Here is a 6363-nt window from a genome sequence, read left to right as displayed (position 1 = left end):
AACACTACCTCCACCACCTAAGACACTCCCTTAGATCACAAGATAATTGAATCAATATAGAGTTTATATAGTAGTGCCGAAACGGTCCGTTAATAAAACGAATATTATTTTTACCCTGCCGTGTTGCGGGAAAGGGGGTTACAATTTAGGCGCCTATGTTCGAGTTGTGTTATTGACAATTGATTTTTACCACTCGGCAACAAAATTTCCTAGATGCGACTATAAACTGTAAAAATCCAAGTATTACGATTCAACTCATACCAAACAATTACATGCATATATCCTACACAATTTGTCCCAAAAATATTACTCTCAGCACATATCATTTCCATTTATTTCATTATTGGCATGAAACAGGGTAGAATAAAAGGAGTTAATAAGTCGATCATTCTTACAACCACATTTGCATTGACTTCATAATTTAACCAAAAAATCAAGAAAAAATAGAGGTAAAAAGAACAACCTTGACAATATTATGTTACAGCAAGAATATTTGCCAATAGAGCTTAGATCTTACTTTTTTGTATCCTCATATTCGGTAACATGGTTATAATCATAATTTTATAAGATTGTCTCAAAAAGATAGGCTGCATCTTGATCGATTTTCTATGCTCTGGGCACTCTCATATTCCACAGCGATACCAAACTCATCCTGAAGCACTCACAATCTCATCCTGCGAATAAGATTCACAAAAAAACAGATAAACAAACAAGATAATAGTGAAACTATAACATAAAGTTTATTCATTTATTAATTTGGAGTTGGTGTGTCGAGTGAATCAGCTTCTAGTGAAACAAACTTTGATTGCCCGGTAAGTCGGTAACTGAAATTTCATCATTTAGAGCCAACCTTTTTCACGGTCTCTAGCTTGGCTTGCAAAAATATGCATGAAATGAATTCGTAGAATGCTGACTCAGGCTGGGCCGGAGTCAGATAGATCAGGCCCAACATAAGGGTACTCTCGTCAAATATACATCAACATTAGAGAGAAAAATGAATATACATGGGTTTGTGTTTTATCTCAAACGGGTCCAATGAAAGCAAAAGGTCAGCTAAATTGAGAATGGGTCATATGAGTTAAAAGTCGCCAATTTTTTAATGCATATTAGCTACTACATATCTTTTTTTCTAAAATATTGAAGTTATTATTGTAAGAAAACAATAAAACTATTCTGGTAATAATAGTTGGACAAAAAGAAGTGTTTAAGAGGTGACCCGTTTGTTAGCTAACTGGTCCGATTGACCTGTATTGATCTTAATAGAGATGGAAGAACCACTAAAAAGATAAAAGGTTCATTTCGTGCATATTCCAGAATCACTTAAAACACTAACTTGAAGGAAACCACCGCTAAATTGAGAAAATCGATCTGATTTGGGCTTCGTTCTCATTCGTGTATGGTCCTTTTGTTTGTGTTTTTCATAAACATGTGCTATTATCACGAATTCTGGTAACATGTGTAACAATCAGCCAATCAAAAAACACATTATGTTGATATTGCTTACAAAGTTTCAAAGATGACCAAGCTGTCATGGTTGCATTCTTTTCAGCTTACTTCTGGTTCACCCGTAAATGTACCACGACATGCTTCCTTGCTCCACATACCAAAATTCTGTCTCTTTGAAGCTATCCAATATTTCCTGTAATAAACGAAGAAACGGAATTTTGTTAACAATCACAAATTTAAAGAGAATCATATCTTGATGTGAGGAAAAGGGTGTTTTGGTCTTACCAATAAGAGGGGAGCGCGTCGAGCTTCTTTAACGCTGGAAGGTTGATATAAATATCCGACCTTGGTCGGCTAGACATCATCTCCATGGCTTTTCCGTTCTATAAACTATGTGACATTGGGATAAATTCAACGATGTAATCATAAACCGAGAGTAAGCAGTTCATCTCCCGTTTCCACATCATCTTCTTCTCGGGATGCAACGGCTCTAACTTTTGATGTTGGCCAACCATTGACTTGAGAATAACCATTGATATATCAGTCGTTGAATTCAATTACATGGAACCAATAAAACCAAGAATCTAGCTTTTGACGGACACTTAAACAAAGAACTAAATCATATAAATCTTCTTGCTCAGCAAATACTCTCAACCATCCATCATGCACTTTATATGCAAATCATCAAAATATGACTCATTTCATAATAATATTAACTAAAATGCCAAAATATTTAATAAAAAGTTTAATAATACATACAGTGAAATCCATAAGCTTAGGGTATAGCTTCTTCATTAAGTTGACAAGTTTCCCAGTGAACCCTCCCATTGCTCTCTCTCTATGTGTGTCTAGCTTCTTTCTTAGTAAATTAAATTTCTTGTACATATGAAAATTGTAAAAACAATCATAAAAGTGAAGAATTAAGATTTTAAATGACTAATTATCAATTCTGAAACTAATGTTAGAAACATACTTCAAACAAACTGGAAACCCTCAACATTAATCATCACAAACTTGAGAATTTTTGTCACTTCAATTAACTATAAGTCAATCCCTTTACTTTCTAAATCCAAAATTGACCCAATTATTTTGACCCATCTAGCTCTAAAAGGATAGAAAAAGCCAACTCCACAAGACAAATCTATACACACCTTAAGCAAGAGCCAAGAGGATTGATGTATCCAACTGAAACCAGTAATACATGCATTTTTTCCCTGCAAAAGTGTTAGAAAATGCAAAAAAAAATATGCATGCACTACCATTATCAGTGAAGAACAGTTTACAACTTCATTATCTATCATAATTTGTATCTACAATTGCATATCATGGAATATGAACCAATAGAAACAAAACATCTTTTAAGAGATAGTGTCGTCTGACTTTTTAAGGATTCACAAGTCTTGATATTTGACCCATATATACCCAAATTATCCGTATTAGTTTCAATATACACATAAGTGACGGCTACAGCTACGACCCATTTCGACCAAAACAATAGGTCTAAGCAGTATATTACCTCACTAATAAAAGTTATCTTCTCAGTAAGTAAAAAAACCCTAGCTTGCCACTGTCGTTGTAATGTTGTTGCACTACCAATCATAGAAACCCTATTGAGGGCTTTCTTCCCTAACAATCAAAGCTACAAAATAGTACAGAGGTAAACCACGCAATTGTAAGTCACCATATAAAATAAATCTGGAAACACAACTCAAGAACCATAAACTAAAATGAATGCAATTGGACATACCTATTGTTCGGACCAATGTTGTGGTTTAAAAATTTGACTGCAGACCTGCATCGGAGTTGCCGGAACCAAAACTGGACATCCGACCATTCCCGAAACCCTCCATCAGTTAGCTAGTGTTTGTCTCAGTTGTAAACCATCAAACCAGCAGCTAAAGATCTGCCAATACCGCGACAACAAAGTTAACATATAAGAACAAAAAATACTATTCATAAACCATCTATATCATTCCACACTTCAAACACAAAAATCGAAAAAAGAAAAAAAAGAGCATTATAGAAAGCAAAACAATCATTCAGCTTGACATTTCATCGAACACTTTGAAGGCAGTATAAACCTCTTAAAAAGCTTTGGAAATGATATCATCGTGAAGAGCAACATATTTTCAGCAAAAATAACAACTGTACAACCTCGGTCCACCCATTTATAGACAGGAGCAGTGGCACGAGACCGGATGTGAACACGCAGACATCACATACGTGAAGTGCTAAGGTATTTATGTAATACTTTTTATATTTCTGATCGGTTATATCATCCCATGCAATTAGGTAGGTATAGCTTTGCTGCGATACAAAACATAGCACAAATGTAATTAGATTATACATATAATTGAATAATATATTTAATGCAAAAACAAATATAAAAATTAAAAAAAAAGAACATACAAGATGAATATAGTCAATACCGGCCTATCACTGAAAACACCTTTCAGCGCGGCCTACAAATCGGCCTAGTCGGTGAATCTTTAAATTCAACATGAAAAAATAAAAAGAAGCCAAAAATACGAACAACATAAATGTTACCTGGAGCTGATAAGTTGAGTAAGTAGAGTAAGAGAACTCCATCAGGAGGTAGCTCATCAAATACGGTGGCCAGAACCTGTCATCGAGAGCAAAAAACAAAGTCACATGCCTTACAACTTGACAACCTACATACTGTTATTGATTTTAATGTTTATAGAAAATTTAAAGCATAAGTTTATAAAAAATCTCCTGATACAAATTTCTTACAACACAACTTTACGTGGGTTAGGTAGCAATATAGAATCAGAAATCTCCTGAGAATAATTAACACCTTGACCACTGGCAGAAGCGGTTCCACTTAATTTGTAGAATGAACCATCGGATTCCCATTCTGTACACTAAAGCATTCTGAAGTTGTCAAGAGTGAGCTCAGAGAACTTGACCTGATTAAGAAATTTACAGGGCATGATAAAATTCAAAATGCAGTACAGTAAACGGAAACCAAACAATGTATTCAAAAATACAAATTTCTTGTTGCTACTGAATTAACCCAACCTCATTAGGATGGTAGTTGCAAAGATTTGCTAACACAGTAGTAACCGTGGCAAGATTGGACCAATTATTTTCACAGTATGATACTGATGATGAATCCTGAAGGATGATTTTATATAAAGATTCAGCAATTTGATGAGCATTATAAGCTAGTGTACACTGATTTACAACTACTCGTAGGCTATAGGCTGCAATCTTTTAATTTGCAGAAGAACATATATCAGAATGTGAACTCACATAAAAACATGAATTATGAAATATAAACTGGACAAATTATAAAAGTAGAGGTAAGACTTCCGGACCAGTTAACATTATGTTCGATACCAAACGGGTTAAACGGATACGACTGTAAAAAAGCTATAATCTCTAGACCAGTGAGTTACAGATTCATAAACAATATTAGTATGTAAATACACACAATATCAATTTATTTAAGCCACAAATTATCTTAGACATTATTACCAAGTAAAATTGTTTACAAAAGAATAGTATAAATGTGCAGGCCCAAACAGTCCTACATAGCACAAATGAATCCTTTTCCCCACCACTACACAATCAAACCAATAAGTTCAATATAAACCATAATCAAATATGTAAACAATAATCAAATGTACAAACCAAAATTGGAGAATAAAATCATAAGAATATAGAGAGATTACTACCATAATCAGTTATAAACACAAAATTGAAGCAATTCATACCTTTGGGCGAATCTGTAACAATTCTCTTATTGAGCATCGCAAACATGGACGATTAAGTTAACTTTATTATAAAGACTGTCTGAAGTAAAAAAATTAGAGATTTAATCGTGCATAGAGATTTAATCGTGCATATATATAGTCTATGAACTTGTGTTAACAATACACCAACAAACATCAACACCAACAAATTTTTAAACCACACATATAAACACATAACAATGTATCATGCCATTCTAAAAATAAAAAAAATCAACAAATAATATTCCATGTCATTCAATAAACCACACATACAAATGTACCTTTTTGGTACCTCTATTTAACACCTTTTACTTGTTGCAAATTAGTGGCTGACAACATGAGTTCCATAGGCTTCCCTGAGTCAAGCTCGTTTTTCCAAACCTGTTGCATACTCTGTTTTTTGTAACGAAACATGCAATGTACAGAAAAATTAGTGAATAGCATGCTACTACTTTCTATCTTTTGTTCCCATCCCATAGCCATCCATTTTGACTTTTCAACCCAACATTGTGTTTACTGTAAAAAAATAATAATCAAAACATTTCGTAAATTTGAGCACAACTTTTTAACAATTAATGAAATTGAAATATAAAGGATATGCATTCTTAAGAACCCTAATTCAATTGGACAAAAAGGATCAAAACTTACCGATACCCGGCCGAAACCACAACTGGTCAAAGTTATGTGGTGGAACCCTAGCCGCCGCCGCGTTAAACCACACCCATCATAAGACCACAACCGGAGAAACCCTAAATCAACCTATGCCCTTGTCATCGTTCCTTTTCAGGCCACCAGCACCATTATCCTTGTAGTTGATTAAACAATCACAGTTGTAGAAAAATTGAGATGGTGAAAGGAATAAAAAGCCATACCAAAAACCTGGAAGTTCGTCGGAGGAAGAAATCAGTGTAAAACGGAAAAAGAAAACTTACGGTTTAAGAATCCGAAAAGAGGATACAGAAGATACCAGAGAAAGAACAAATATTGACTCGATTGAAGATATCAATCGCTGGAGAGACACTTCAACTTGATCTTCGTTTGTTATTCTTCGCAAGACACTTCGATTGCTGGACCGAATTCATATTATTGATGAGGATTCAAAGAAGAATTTTGCAATTGATAATGGGGATTGAAAGAAGGATGGATTGTAACATGCGGC

The 6363-nt window shown here is 34.3% G+C and overlaps 1 long non-coding RNA gene across 21 annotated transcripts; it reads right to left on the bottom strand.

The window, feature by feature from the left end:
- Positions 1-408: 408 nt before the first annotated feature.
- On the bottom strand, positions 409-6363 carry LOC110940346. Of its 21 annotated transcripts, none has more exons than XR_002593038.2 (13): positions 6172-6363; positions 5853-6083; positions 5486-5597; positions 4489-4584; positions 4265-4376; positions 3994-4069; positions 3856-3908; positions 3528-3753; positions 3194-3349; positions 2598-3085; positions 1732-1964; positions 1505-1639; positions 409-674 (listed from the first exon to the last, which is right to left on the bottom strand). It is a non-coding gene; the product is annotated as an uncharacterized LOC110940346 (long non-coding RNA). The 21 variants fall into 21 exon arrangements; XR_002593037.2 differs by lacking the exon at positions 3856-3908 and having other exon boundaries at positions 2598-2660; positions 2963-3085; XR_002593044.2 differs by lacking the exon at positions 3856-3908 and having other exon boundaries at positions 2598-2631; positions 2963-3085.

The sequence above is a fragment of the Helianthus annuus genome, chromosome 5, assembly GCF_002127325.2.
Source record: "Helianthus annuus cultivar XRQ/B chromosome 5, HanXRQr2.0-SUNRISE, whole genome shotgun sequence".
NCBI classification, from domain to species: Eukaryota; Viridiplantae; Streptophyta; class Magnoliopsida; order Asterales; family Asteraceae; genus Helianthus; species Helianthus annuus.
Note: the sequence above shows the minus strand (reverse complement) of the source record. Positions and strands in the feature narration are given on the sequence as shown.